The 15,515-nt window shown below is 41.3% G+C and overlaps 1 protein-coding gene across 3 annotated transcripts in view; it reads right to left on the bottom strand.

Moving 5' to 3' along the window:
* Positions 1-15,515, bottom strand: part of SLIT2 (slit guidance ligand 2) — a 297,260-nt gene that overhangs the window by 265,555 nt on the left and 16,190 nt on the right. The gene's annotated exons all lie outside the window — the stretch shown is intronic.

The following is a 15,515-nucleotide window of genomic DNA, read 5'->3' as shown; positions in this document are numbered from 1 at the left end:
GGGGTGGCCGGGGGATGGGCTCAGCCCAAACCCAGGGAGCAGTGACGAGCGACTTGGACAGGCGGTGGTAAATGCTTGGTGACTTCTCCTCAACCAATCGAACTTATGAAAAATACTGAACATCAACTGAACTGGGGGCAGATGGACTGCATCTCCTGACCCTCGCCACGACTCCCCTAACGACCTCCGACCTCCGCCTTACGGACGGGCCCTGAGGCCAGGGGCTAAGCGATGCGCTCCCAGCCACGCGAGGACCGCTGCAGCTACGGTCCAAACTCCCCAAGGTCGTGGCAAAGCTGCCTTCATTCACTCAGCCAGCAGGTCCTGTGCACCAGCTACTATTCGCTGCCTTCAGGAAAACTGCGTCTTCATTGGGAGGGACAGACAGCCAGGTAAAGAAGTGAAATATACGGTATGACAGGTGGTGGTGAGCCTGAGGAGGAAAGGGGGGTACATGGTGATGGAAATAAAAAAATAAAATAAAATATATAAAATAAAAAATAAATTATAAAATAAGTAAAATAAAATAATAAAATAAAATAAAATAAAGAAGAAAAAAAGAGAAAGAAAACCCCATAATCTTGTCACTGTCTTACTCAGGGTAATCCCCTTCTATACTCCAATGAGAAACTGGATGAAGGATGTTTCCAACCTCACCCAACTGAAGAAACAACAAACATATTTTTGTGAAAATTAAAAAAAGGAACAAGAGACCAGGGAAGTAAAGAGGGTTAGGATATTCAGCTTCCTGTGCAGAGGGAACCTAAACTATTACAAAATGGGTTATTTTTATGCTTTTAAGAAAATCCGAAGAATAAATGTGTATGTAAATATTGGATAGATTTGAAGTGAATTATTTCTATTAAGCCCACTTGCCAGGAGGCTTGGAAGCCGTCTTGTTTTAGCCATAACCTGGTGTTTCCATTGATAACGTTTCCCTCGATATTTAACATAAATAAGAACTGGCCGTCGCAGCAGCACGCCGGGGGAACCAAGAGAGCGAGTGTAATTTTCGGTAATGATCAATACGAGCATCCTGGTGAGGAGCACCTACCTGCCAGGTGCATGGGAAAAAGCTGTCTCAGGAGATTTATCATGCTATTGGGTCCTCTTTATTTTTGTTCCTGTCCCTAATCCATCATATTGTAGCTGTGTGTGTGTGTGTGTGTGTGTGTGTGATATTTAGTCTTAGAGAGATGGGTTTTGATAAAAAAATAAATAAAATAAAAAAGAACAAACTAAACTCTATGTTGATTTAAAATCCATCAACCGCCTGGCCGGGCGTGGCTCAGCGGCTGAGCATCGACCTGAGATCCAGCGATCAGGGTTCGATTCCCGGTCAGGGCACATGCCCGGGTTGCGGGCTCAACCAATGACTCTCATCATTGATGCTTCTATCTCTCTCTCCCTCCTTTCCTCTCTCTGAAGTCAATAAAGATATATTTAAAAATAAATGAATAAAATAAAATCCATCAACCATGAAAAAAATAATAATAAAATCCATCAACCATGTACAAATTGTACATAATACTTTTGGCTTCAACACCCTCTGGAATGAGACAGACTCCTGCAAGTTTACACCCAGCTTAGGGGAGGCCCACCTCCCTGGGTAGCTAACGAGTGCTGTACATGGCAGGTTCCAGCTGGGACAAGCAAGAAAAGAGTTAAGTAATAAAATGTTCTCAATCATTAAAGTAGTAGTTGAGTGATGCTGTGAGTTGTAGAGAAATTGAGATCATTTTGTAAAAATTTCAATAATTTAGCACCAGTATTTACTTAGATGTTTGTCTGTATATATACGTGCAACAAGTGATTTTACATAAAACACACACACATCTAAGCAAATTTCAGTGCTAAGTGACTGAAATGCTTACAGAAGGATCTAAGTTCCTCTGTCCCTGGAGTTAACAAAAAGGGCAAAGTTCACCTTCAAAGGTGGCCTAAAACCAAAACAAAAACAAGAAAACAGATCTCTCAAGCCAATGCACTATAAAAAGTTATTTAGCTGACCACATTGGTACCAAAAAAAAATAATAATAACATTAAACTTGGACTTCCCATGTCTAAAATTGTTTTATTTTTTTTAAAATCTCAATGACAATGAACGAAAAGTAGTTATTCTTTGGAACAGCGAAGGCTGCTCTCATCATTTGGATTAATTGGTGTAAGTTGGGAGAAACAGAGAAAGAGGGGTTGGCTTGTATAGTCAAACAGCTTTGAGAAACAGATCTCTGAACGTGAAGCACATTTCTTTGTGGCGCAGTGGCGTGGACTAACACGCCGGTGTGCGCGGGAGTCACCACGGGGGCACGAGTCCATTACCTCCCAGCACGTGACCACAGGGCACTCGCCTCTTGTACCATCGGAGAGCACGCTTTAGGACTCACTGCTTTGAAATTTAATAAATATAAGATGATCAGAATTGGGGGAAAGAGCTATACTTTAAAAAATCTTATAAAAGTATAACAAAAGCAACTTGCGATCGATACCACGCTGGTGATACGGGTACAGCATTTATTTGGAAGTAACTAAACCTCTAACAAAATATGTTTTTCTACACTTTCCGAGTGCCTTAACACCAGGTCACTTAGAAAATAAAGCGACATCCAGATTCCATTGCTGTTGTTCTAAACCACTCTCTTTCCATCAGTGTACAGGTTTTGAACGTGAAAGGGTCAAACAACAACATTGGGGCACTTTAACAACATTCGGTGGTATTCACATTCCTTTTAGCCCCTCTGTCCTACTGAGTTCAAGTTCTTGTCTGATTTTGATCAAGATCCCATCTGAGGGGAGCAGAAGGACAACCGATGATGACTCAGCAAAGGAGAAATAATTCTGATAATAGTCCTCCTGCCCATCGTGCGGGGCTTTGCTGTGAGGATGACAAGAATAAAGAAAGAAAAGCCTTCCGGCCCCTCGGGTGACAGCGCTGGCCCTGAAACCTGCCGGCGCAGGGCTGTGATTTCTAACCCAGCTACTGTAGCTACAAGCCTTATTCATGCAACTGCGCTTTTTCAAACACTGTTCGCTGCAGTCATTTCTCTGCGTCAACTGAATTCCAGAGGATTACACAGTGGGTGGGGAGAGGAAAAAGGTATTTCCTTTTATCAAATGTAACTATGCTGCTCTCTCATTCCATCAGGGCCCTGTGTAATGAAAGACGACTCCAGGGTGGTCACTGGGAGCACCTGATGAACAGCTTCCCCTGAAGCTACTCATTAGGTGCGGAGCTCATTCCCCCTTCCAGGGGAAAGAGAGGGGAGGGAACCGCACCCGCACCAACTCGGGGAGGGAGCGTGTCCTCGGGAAACAGGCCCCGGGCCTCAGCTGCCCACCGGTGCTCAGGTTCTATACATTCTACTCTCCCCAAAAGGTCAGGAAAATTAAGTTGTCCGGGCGCCCGATGCGTCCACTAGGCAGAATCGCGGAAAATGACGGTCCCTGCTCTCAAACCTGTTTCCATCACACAAATAGGAACGTAAAACCTGCCTCAACCGACTCCGTGACGCTCCCTTGATTTGCCTGGTTTGATCTTTAAGTCATTTCTTCATGCTTTCATTAGCGATGTTTGAGAGGCAGGTGATTACTGAAACTACTTCAATCTTACACCACTTACCTCATATTGAGGGATTATCAGGCATCAGGGTAACCACTTAATAATGCATAACCATCAAAATCTCCTTTAATCTTCTTTTTAAAGCTAAACCTTCAAACAATTCACATTTAATAGCAAAGCCATGCAAAATATAAGCAGGCTCTATTTATCCAGGAAAGGGTCTGCCTTTATTTTCTAAATGCTAATGGAAGACAGAACAACCTCAAACTCATTCATCCACAGTCCAATTATCTCACTCTTGGTTTATGATCATGAATAATTCCACCATTATCATTCGTGCAAGTCCTGGGAAGAATTCCCTATAAATTTTTTGAAAAACAGCTAGAACAAATCTTGGATATGTTTTGATTTTCCTTCCTTCCCTCAAATCTCTCTGAGCATCCCCCAGAGACCAGGAGACCTCGTGCTACATGTGGTGACGTGATGGTGAACACATCGGACATGGTTCCTCTCTTATCTGACCTACTACACTGGCAAAGAATCTGGTCCTCAAAAAGGCATTGAGTACTTTTGCTCAGAATCTGCAGGGACGACCAGCAGAGCGAGGAACACAACTAGCATGCCTTCTGACTTCTGATCCAGTGTTCCCTTCCTGCCACGGTGTATTTCACTCCAAATTCCAACTATTGCTACTGTCATTTTCGGGCTTAATTTCCATCAAGCATTCCGTTGGCAAGTATTTATTAACCAAGCCTGCACTAGGCTAGATGCTGTATGTAAAACAAAGACAAATGCTAGAAAAGGGGTCTTTGCAAAGTGAACATGTGTTATGATTACAGAGTCATACATAACAGCACATTATATGAGACAGGTAACAGTAATAGTTCATAAAAATAAAACAATTAAAACAAAATACTTAGCCCTTACTATATGTCAAGCATCCTACTAATTAAGCCCAAATCACTGAGTGAATAATTTAATCCACACAACACTTCCACTAGGTAAATTCTACCATCATCCTAGTTTTACACAAGGGGAAACTGAGGCATGGGGCAAGTAAATGAGAGACATTCCCAAGGTTACACATGCAGAGATTCGAACCCTGGCAGCCTGAGACAAGTCTGTACTCACAATGACCACATTACATTGCATGATCATTTGGAGGAAATCGAAGCCATTGAGAAAGGTCTGATTAGAGGAGGGGAGGCTATGTGGAGGGTGAACAACTATAAATTGGAAGCAAGTCAGGAGGCCAGAAACACGCTGAAATTTCCAATCAGTATCAGGAAAATCGGCCTGCCTGGGACACAGCATATATGCTGTAAAAGCAATGATAAAACTAAAGAGGACATGTAGAATTAGGTTCTAATGGGTCTTGAAAGTCAGGCAAAAAGGGTTTTATGCATAAAGGAAGTTAATTTTAACTACCCAATCATTACAGAGTAGAACAGATATCCTATCTCTGAATCTCATTATATGTAATGTTTCAATAGAATAGCTTTCAAATATATTTATTACAGCATATTGTTTGTATTTAGAACAGTTATTCCTTTTTTTTCAGAGGCAAACCTGGAGACTTTATCTAAAATAAACCCTGGGTTCGGCCGGTGTGGCTCAGCGGTTGAGCCTCCACCTATGATACAGGAGATCGCGGTTCCATTCCCGGTCAGGGCACATGCCTAGGGTTATGGGTTTGATTCCTACAGGGGGCGTGCAGGAGGCAACCAATCAATGACTCTCTCTCATCATTGATGTTTCTATCTCTCTTACCCTCTCCCTTCCTCTCTCTCCGAAATCAATAAAAATATATTTTAAAAAAAATTTTTTAAATAAAACCTGGAATCTCTCTTTTTAACTTCTAGAGATTCCAAATAATTAATGTACACAATTTTAACACTGGCTTTCTCAGTATAACCTCACGTCACTGGCCTTCTTAGTATAAAAGCTAGGCATTTATCTGTTAAGTGAAGTTTCCTGTAATTTCCCTAAATGTTTATTCTTTAGGCATTTTGAATATTCATAGAATGTTTATGTTTCTCTAGCTCTTAGTATCTCCTACACACACGCGGTAGGCCTAGCATATTGGTCAGCATATGAATTATGCTATTTAGAAATATACTAGGTATCCGGTATGTTAAATAACCAGGTGGTGTTTCTCCTCTTTCTCCGTTTCTCTTTCATACTTTTAAACCTCTGAGCAGGGAAAGTTAGCGGAGAGGCAGCTTTGGGAAGAGAAAGGTCAACGTGGGTCAAAACAAAAAACGAGGGACGTTTTGGAGAAAAGCTGAAACTTGATAGAGTCAGGAGAGCGCATAACACTGTCCAAAGCGCCTACATAATGCTCGGCTGTATTTTGTAAATGAGAGTCTAATTCTCGGTTCAAAGCAGAGCTTTCTATGAAGAGATTCTAATAACATCCAATCCTGCCCGACTCCTTTACCAGGAATGATACAGAGAAGCAGGTTTTATCCTGAGGCATCTGAATTTAGACTTTAAAAAAAATTACACTTTTTGAGTAGTGTAAGTACTTAGAAAAACTGCACTGTAACGGCATGTTCATTTCTAGAAAAATTAAGGAAAATTTTACTCTAACGGCACATCTTCCGTAAATACTGTACTTTTCAGAGTTTCATATATCCAGTATGAAGTGGAATAAGCAGATAAAATGAGAGGAGTGACAGATATAAATTCTAACAATACTCGTAGAAAAATAAGTTGTTGCCGAGTGTGCAGCTGCCTTTGAAGGTACATATTAGATTTTCCAAATGTTAGTAACTGGCCTCAAGACCTTTTCTTTTTATGTAATTGTTTTAATGAAAGATCAAGAATAAATTAAGACATTTGATAACATCTAATCTGTACGTAATTGATGAAGTGAGTCTGAATTCTTATATTAATGGCATCATTCTTCCTATCTATATATAAACCTCTTTCATCATATAATAGTAACTGGTTCTAACTAAATAATCTTGAAAATATAATAATAATGTACATTTCTCCCCACAGAATTTCCTTGCCTACGATTACCTATATTTTAAGCCTGATTCTTAAAATGCTAACTCTAATGGTAGTTTAAAAAAGTAAAATTGTTATAATTAGTATTCTAAATGTATTAAACGTCTTAAGGTAAACTAATAGGCAATTTCAAATGTTTTACAGTAAAGTTTAGAACGTGAATGAAATATTATTCAAATGTTTACACAAAAATAAAGTGTTCAAGGCAGACTTATTTTTAATATATTAGTCCAAAAACCTTTAAAAATAAGCACATCAAATTTTAAATGTAATTTAAATTAATATTTCAGGAAAAAAGGGGTCAAGGTTAAACTGTTTGTCTTCCTTAAAAAGTTTATCATGTCCTTTGTGTCTCTCCTCACAAAAAGAAATCTCAATGAAACTTGGATATTAAAACCTCCCAGGATACCAACAATAAAAGCTGCTAAGAATTTCACAAGTTTTTCCCCCCCTCAGGTGTTAATTAAATGATCATTTAACACCGAAATGTAAACACACCATTTTCATCTCCTGACAGCACCGCCTATTAAAAGCCAGGGCAATAAAAGGCCGGGTGTTAATGCTCTGAAGCGAGTTCCCACAACACTCCAAGATGCCTGGTGGTGTCTAAGGTTAAGCATGGAGACCCAGAACAAAGCTCGCCCGCTCGACTTCCAGCCCAACTTTCCCACCGCCAGTGACCTAGGTAACACTCGGAGCAATAAAGAATAAATTTAATTTCTCCAGCATTTTGCGAGGATTAGGAACGATTGTGGGCTCGCAATGACTTCTTATCCTTGGGTTCTTTTTCCTCCCGAGCATTCCTCCCGGTCCCAAAAGACAATCCTGATGGTTTAAGACACAGAACAAACAGAACTTTAAATTAGGCTTTATGCGGGCAATTGGAACTGCTGGAGGGGAAGCGGTGGGCCTTTCTCCGCGGCTCCCAGCTATTCACGCACTCCAGGCTTTAATCTCTCCCCAGCAGAGGGAACCGATCCTGACCGGGCAACGCTATCTTTTCCCATTCTGCTTCCAGACGTATTTATTTCTCTTTTCTTTAAGTTTTTTTTTTTTTTTTTTTTTAAACACTGAATCAAGTTGCCATACTTAGCTGTGCACATTCATTTGGGGGACATTTCGAGAGGCACAGATGTTCTCTTAATAACACTTCACAGGGCCATGTCCTGCCCCAGACCCCGGGGGTTGCCACCCACAGGACTTTTTACTTTTGCTTCCTCCTGTAGAATTCAGGGTGGTGGTGGTTGTTGATTTTTAACTCCTGCCCAAAGCTTCTTATATCACAATGTATCAGATATTTCCTCTAAAAAATTCAGTGATTGCAATTAATTTGGTTATGGGTAACAGGTAATGAAGGGGACAAACACCACCTTCATCTGCAAAGCTCACGGACTTATTAAAAGTATTAATTAGAAAACAAAACTAAATGAAACTCACTTCTGGTTCAAACCTACTTTATCCTCAAATGTTGTTTAAACCCAAAGTGTTAAAAGGTCTGCAGTCTGCACTGCGGTTGTACATAATGTTTAGTCTAAAAGCATACTTCGGTCACGTGCCTTTATATGAAAGATCACAGAATGCTCTCAGATCTAATCATATTTGCATATTACAAGTTAAATTGATAAATTCTGTTACATTGTCTTAAAAAACTGAAATTTTAATCAGTGATAAAAATGTTCTTTAGCAACGTATGTACATCTCCTTAACTTTCAGAATAGCTTACCCAGACATGCTAACTAATTTGTATTTTTCCTTCAGTGTGTTGTTCGGGAAAACACATCATTAAAACCACAATCTAAATACATGGACTAACCTAAGCAGTTTCTGAGTCACGGTCTCTGTGTCCATCCCCGTTTCATTATATAGGAGTTTAAAAACTATATGAATCATCAACTGCAAGAGGGTAAGAGATGTTATTAAGAATATTCTGGCCTTAATATACCTCCTGAGGCCAAGTGAGGAGAAATAAAATGGTACAAAAGCACATTTTATGTTACTTTGTAGTGGTAAAAAAAGTGCGGCCCTGCTTATGTGTGTGTCATTATGCTGAGAATGAATGTAAGAAAGAGGTGATTTGCTGACTGCGGGCACCTTGCAAGGACATCTGTGTGACTGTTATTTTGCAATGACAGTAAGACAAACATAATTCCTATTGTACTTGAAAGCTGGCGATGTTCTTTTGAATTCAGAATCTAAATTCTCACTCGAAATATCCTCAGGAGGTAAATATGATCATTCACATTTTACAGATAAGGAAACCTGACTCCACAGGATCCGTCTTATTTCCAAGGACAGCCGAGCCACCAATAACTGAGTCGGAACTTAAACACTAACATTTTCCACCACCTCTCTCATAATAAAGTAACTGATCCCAGTGTCTTAAGACATAACGTAAACACATTAAAATAGAACTAAAACGCTACGGACGCTTATTCCCAAAATTAGTATTTATGTAAACTTCAGTCTCCAAATTATAATCATGAGATCACAGTGGCAATTTTATGATTTACAGTCAAATTTTAAAATACTCCCTGATGATGTGAGTCCAATGACATCTTTTTGATGTGAGAGCCACATACTTAAATTCATGTTTCAGAAAAACACAGTCACTCTCCGAGATGAACTCTCTCCGCTTTAATTTGCACATCACAGGTCAGAGGTCAGCCACGCGGAGGCCTACAGACACCACACACTACGCGGGGCCGCATGTCATGCCAGCTTTCCTTCCCAGCGTCGGTCACTGTGCCCTCCGGACTCAGGGGGGTGTGCCCCAGGTATTTGCTGGCAGAGACAGAAACATTTGCATTTGGGAAAGCAGCCGGTTAAACAAGTACACGGGAGTGCCCTTGACTTTCCTGCGCCATGAAGCACGCTGCGGATTTCGCACCTGGAGCCTACTCTGTGGTTGGCAAGAGCAGAAACCTGCCAAGTTCTGACTTTCTCCAGCAACGTCTTCTATGAGAGATCCCTTTGAAGTAAAAACTATCAACATGAGGCCTGGCCAAAATCTCAAATACAATCTTAATCTCCACTGGGTGTATAACTTCTAAATCATAGGATTACATGTTGATTTAAAAACAAAATCAAAAGTAAGTCCTATTCATTGGCTTGCCTGTGTTGTTTTTTTTCCACAGCAAGTGGGAATGGCTGCTGGGAAGTGCGTGCAGACACCCACATAGCAAGTCTTTTGTCTACCTTCTTAAAAACAAACCTTTGGCTGTGTAATCTCTTTAAATTAAATCCTCATATTTTTTTAAGTGGCAGGAACAAAGTCCCTTGGGCCCAAGAATACTGATTAATAAGTTAATAAATAATAAGGGACTTGGGTTTTTTATTCACGGACAGTTAACGCTTTTTTAAGTTTTCTCTCTCTTACCGGCTCTTTGTTTTCAGAGAGAAGGAGTCAGTCTGTTCCTCCCAGCAAAACATCAGCACTAACAGTACAAGTAGCATATCCTTGCACCGGAGGGTCGCACAGACACACCGCTCTGCACGGGACACTCCTGGGCAGCCCCGGCAATCACGGGCGCCGGCAGCTATCACAGCGGCTACTGGATGAGTAATGATGTCCATCTGGCTGGACAACGGTAACCGTGGCAACTGCAACCTGCAATCCCCGCCCCATGACTGTGGGGTTTATTGTGGCCGGGGCCACACAGGCCAAGAGCACAGGGCGCAGGGAACACCTCCGGGCGCCTGCACTCTAATCAGAGCTGGCAGAAACTAACCGGGGGCAAGGATCACGCGGTCCCCACTGTTGTATTCTGCTGTTCTAAGTATAAGAATCTTATGAGACTAAGGTGACATTGAAGAAGTGGGAGGTTACTTTTCTAAAAGTGTAGTATTATATTAAATTAGGGTATATAGTTTGCTTAGGTCAAAAATGGGTCATTTTGATATGGCTGTGTCTACCCAAACCTAAGGGGACTAAACATTTAATTAACCAAGATATCCTTTAAATTTAATTTGGTTCTCCATTATTTATAATGCCTTCCCAGGGTTACTATTTGCTCATGCAAGTTACAAACCCTGAGCCCGCAGAGATTTAATTCAATACATCAAACACTTACCGAGAGCCTCCTAAAGGTCAAGCCTTATACTAGACCTTGGGGATATAAAACAAAATGTTTTCATACTACATGTAGATGAGCACTTATATGCATAATCATGAAAAAAGAAAACTAAATTAATAATTGACAAGTATACTAGTGGTTATATCTGGGTGGTAAAATAGTGAACCATTTCTATTTCCTCTGTTTTATTTTTCTGAATTATCTAAACCTTTTAAACATGAGCACGCATTACTCTTATAACTATTAAAAAACAAAAACTAAGGCTCCTTCTCAAGGACTAAGCAAAAGGGAAATAAATATGCATAATTGTATATGTGTGTTTTGCTTTGCAGATTAATTTTTAACTTCATAAAACAAAAAGTGAAGTTTCCCTCTAAAAAAGCCCCGATCATTATTATCAAAACCAACTTTGAGAATCTAAGATCCTATATGATAGCAAATAAATTGACCTGACCAATCAAATTAAGTAGCCAAAATCTGTCTGTCTCAGGTAAGCAGTCACCGGGGCACAAAAGAGTCCTTGGATTTAAAATGACTGTTTTTAATGTTAGATAATTTCATGGCTCCAAAGCTCACTGTGGATCATAAAATGCCACTTGTGAGTAAGAAATAAAAAAGCTTTTATTCAAAGAAGTAAAGAAAATGAACCACTGGGACCTATGTATTTATTTTGGTTAGTTTTGTTTTGTTTTGGTAGATGCAAAGTGAAAAATGAGTTTGTGCTACATGCGTTGGATACTTAAGCTTATGTTAGAAGCCTGGGTAAATATAATAATACTCAAAGAAATAAACCGAAAACCACAAAGCAAATATTTATAACCAAATACTCCACCGCAGCCCTGCCAATGAAATTCCTCTCTAACGAGCCAGGCTCAGCAGTTGTAAACTCAAGCTGAAAAGTGTGAATCACTCACTGGTAAGTCACCTTTAAGGTTACATTTATCGGGAGGATTTGCATATGCTACTTATATATAGAATTGCTACTCACAAATTTCGATCAATCGTAATCGAGCGATTCAAAGAGCCACGGAAACGTGTCCGTTAACCAGCTCCAGGCTGCTCTGAAAAGACTCTTCTCCACTCCTGAACTGATAATAAAAACACCACCTCAGTTTGGAAGGAGGGGCAAAGGCCACAGTGAAGTATCTACCTATGGGAGGAAAACCACGGACGGTCTCCTTCAACCTACAACCTCGGGCCCTCCACTTTCCCTCCACTTACACTTTCCATCTGTCAACAAGTGCTTGTAATTTTATTACACTGTCCTGTAGTTTATGCAGAGTCGGTATTATTTTACAGAGTTCTGTTAATGGACTGGATAAATGGTAATGCTATTTAAACTAGTCTCCTGCTCCAACAAACACAGCTGCAACTGTACTACTATTTCTGAGCAAACACTGTGACCTGAACGTGGAGTGCTCTCCCGCCCCGTCCGAGGAGAAACTGGAGCAGACAGCAAAGGGAAAGCACACTTGGCCGCTAGCAGCAACCGACCGTGTCGAATGGTAACTCACATCCAGCGCGCCCCCCCCGCCTCATGTCGCATGGCGGGGCCACAGTGCAGCGTGTGGGCTCCTTCACCTGGCATCGCGTGTTCAGCCGACAGTCAAATGGGGACTATTCATTATGAACGTGCAGAAAAAATCCACATACCGGGGTGGGAAGAAGTAGGCTTACAGTGGTGAGTATGCGAAACAGAGTTTATTCTTATATTAGGACTGATTTGTTAATTATTGGGCTATTTATTATTACCCTACTTTTGCCCACTCCTGTATTGTCCAGCACATCACACTAGCTTTAATCGAAGCAAACAGAGATGAAAAGGAAACATCAGTGTAGGGACTATATATTAAACTGGTAAACTTTTTCACTGGTTATGTGTCAGGTAAAATAGTACTAAGTAAGGGTTAGATACAGTATGTTAGAAAAAGAGAGATGTGAATTAGCATCATGCATGCAACAATTTATAAGAGGAAAACAAATTCTAAGTGTGTTTCCTACAGGAATTCTAGATGTGCACGCCTTCATTAATATAGCAGGGCGATTATGGATCAGTTAGGAGGTACACGCGATAACCGGTTAAATATGTGCCCTGTCCCCAAATATTTTCCCTGTTACTTGTCAAAAATCCTATCTCCTCTGTTCTGTCCCTGTGAAAGGAAGACGCGTTTTGAAATGAGCATTTTAAAGGGCAGCTCTGCAGGCAGCTGTGAGCTCCTTTGCTGCGTGTTGGGACACTTGTTTCCATGAGCTGGGGAGCTGGGGAGCTGGGGGGCCGGGGAGCTGGGGGGTTGGGGGGCTGGGGAGCTGGGGGGCTGGCGGGCGCCTTATCAGCTGAAGAAAGTGGGAACTTTTGCCCTCCCTCCTGGAAATCACGCTGACCAGGCGGCCGGCTTCACCAGCTTCTGTTCCTTTATTTATTAACCGTTCTTCACGGTGGCTGTTTCATTTAACTAGTGGTTCCCATCCTAAAAAAGTGGTCGCTTGTGGCTTGCAGGTTACCCCTCACGAGAAAGATCCCTCACTGCTAACAGGCCACTGAATGGAGCTCAGGTGAGACACCGGCGCCTCTGCTCTGATGTGAGGCTGCCGGGAAACAGGGCACCTCGGGGTTCCTGCGTGTGTGCAGTGTCTGCGCCAGGTGTCGCATCGGTGCATGGTGAATACTGCGCCATCCAGCTCTCCTTTCAGGAACATCAAAGCAGTCAAGTCCCACTTGCGACCCGTCCCCTCCAACAAACACAACTTCGTCTTCATCACTCCCCAGGGGAAACCTTGGAGCTTCACAGGAGCATCAGAGCTCAGAACACATTCCCTAGCTACTCATGTTCCCATTTTAAAACACTTTTAAATAACTGAAAAATCTTGCCTTATAGTTTTATGGGCTCTCTTTCTTCAATTCACTTTTTTTTTTTTAATGTCTTTATTGATTTCAAAGAGAGGAAGGGAGGAGAAACACCAATGATGAGAGTCATTGATCGGCGGCCTCCTGCACGCCCCCTGCTGGGGATCGAGCCCAAAACCCGGGCCTGTGCCCTGACCGGGAATCGAACCCTGATCTCCTGAATCACAGGTCGTTGCTCAACTGCTCAGCCAGGCCTGCCGGGCTAATTCACTTTTTTAAGATTTTAAGTCTCCTTCGTTTATAGAGCAGTTTAAGTTAGGAAATTACAACAAACAGTAAAAGAAATCCATGGGACCACTATGTGATATTGTCAAAAAAATAATAATAGCAGAATACGTTTGGCTGGTAGAAGACTCCGAACTGGATTATACCACCTGAAACGAAGACTCCTAAAAAAATTAATTCAAGTACTTCTAAAAAATCAAACTTTCTTGTTTCTCAGAGATAGTGTTGAAGTTTCTTCACCTCTTCAGCTTAATAAGTTTAATGCTAGATGACGGTCATTCTGTTTAAATTATATTTTCACAGCTTCATAGAAAATGGACAATTTCCTGAGTAATGTGGACTGTTTCTAGAAGCATACAATTAGCTAAGTTGTGGTTTAACAGAGCTCATTGGTACCAGCCTGGAAGCCAATGCCTCCCAGCACCCTTAATCACCAAAAATTAAAGCAGAAAGCAGAATACTATTAAACCCATTTCTATGGCCCATCTTAGAAACCAAGCACAACCATTTAACTGTAAGTATCAATTTATATACATACATGTAATCTTTATAACAGCTTACATCCTATTTCCTTGGTAAAACTAGTCCCTAGATACTTATTGTTAAAAAGGCAGTCTCTGGGTTTCTTTATTTGATTTTTTTTTTTTTAATTTACTTAAATTGAGCCAATTAACCAGCAGGGAACACAAAGCAGAGAAATGCTGCTAGGTGACAGGCTCTCCTTGGAGGTACAGTTATCAGTAAAGTCAGACTCAAAGAAGACCAGGTATGTCAGCTGGCTACACCTCTGCCCACTGGGAGGTTCTCTCTATAGCGAGCTAAGGTACCAGGAGGACCACAGACATCCCGGCTGCCGTGGGCACAGGGCTGTGGAAGGACAGTCTTCCTACTTCTGGAATTGATAACAATACTGAACTGGCGGGCTGCGGAGCCTTGGCTACAGAATCAAGTTCAGAAAAAAGCAATCTGCTCACTTTCCCTCCACACATGAACATAGGACACATCCCACCATCCAGGTGGGGCCATGCTAAGCGGTTTATTCCGTATTATTCCGTATAGTTTTTCCACAACATCCACGAACACCAATAGTCATTGCTATTTATTTTCCCAACACTTTGTAGCCCATCTGCACAAAATCACTCACGTGGCTGAAAATCTAATTTTAAAAGCTTTCAAAAGTGTGTTTTCACTATTACACATTAGGTCAGCGAACAAGCATTTCAGGAGGAAAAGCTGATCCCGTCTAAAGCTCCTATTATGCTGCTTCCCAATGACTTCCGCCAACAGCCAACGACGTATCCGAAACCCTGACAGTCAGTCATGTTGCAGAGTCTAGGATTCTGGCCTTTAAAGGAAAAGGAACATATAAGGAGAAATTTACAGCCCTTTTTAACTACCTTATAATAATATTTCCAGACTAATAACTATACTCGAGCACAGGAACAATGCTTAAAAAGCTGACACTGAGAACCCCAACTCGACAAGAAAACAAGTCAACCGGCCCTGAGGAGTTACCGTGGTGGCAGTTTTCCCCTTCAGAACGTAATCAGAGTGGCCACAGAGAGTCAGGTGAGTCTCGCCAGCATCACACGGCCAACACAGAATAATCCAGAAAATGCTAACCAAATAAAACAACTGGCGTCACTGGAACACCAACCATAAATTTCCATTTTGAAAAAGGCAAACCCTTCATCCATGAATCTCGTGATGAAAAGTTCCAAGAAAGCACACGGGAACA

This window comes from Miniopterus schreibersii, assembly GCF_964146895.1.
Source record: "Miniopterus schreibersii genome assembly, chromosome: 1".
In the NCBI taxonomy this organism is placed as follows: domain Eukaryota; kingdom Metazoa; phylum Chordata; class Mammalia; order Chiroptera; family Miniopteridae; genus Miniopterus; species Miniopterus schreibersii.
The sequence above is the reverse complement of the archived record's forward strand: the minus strand, read 5'-3'. Positions and strand labels throughout refer to the sequence as shown.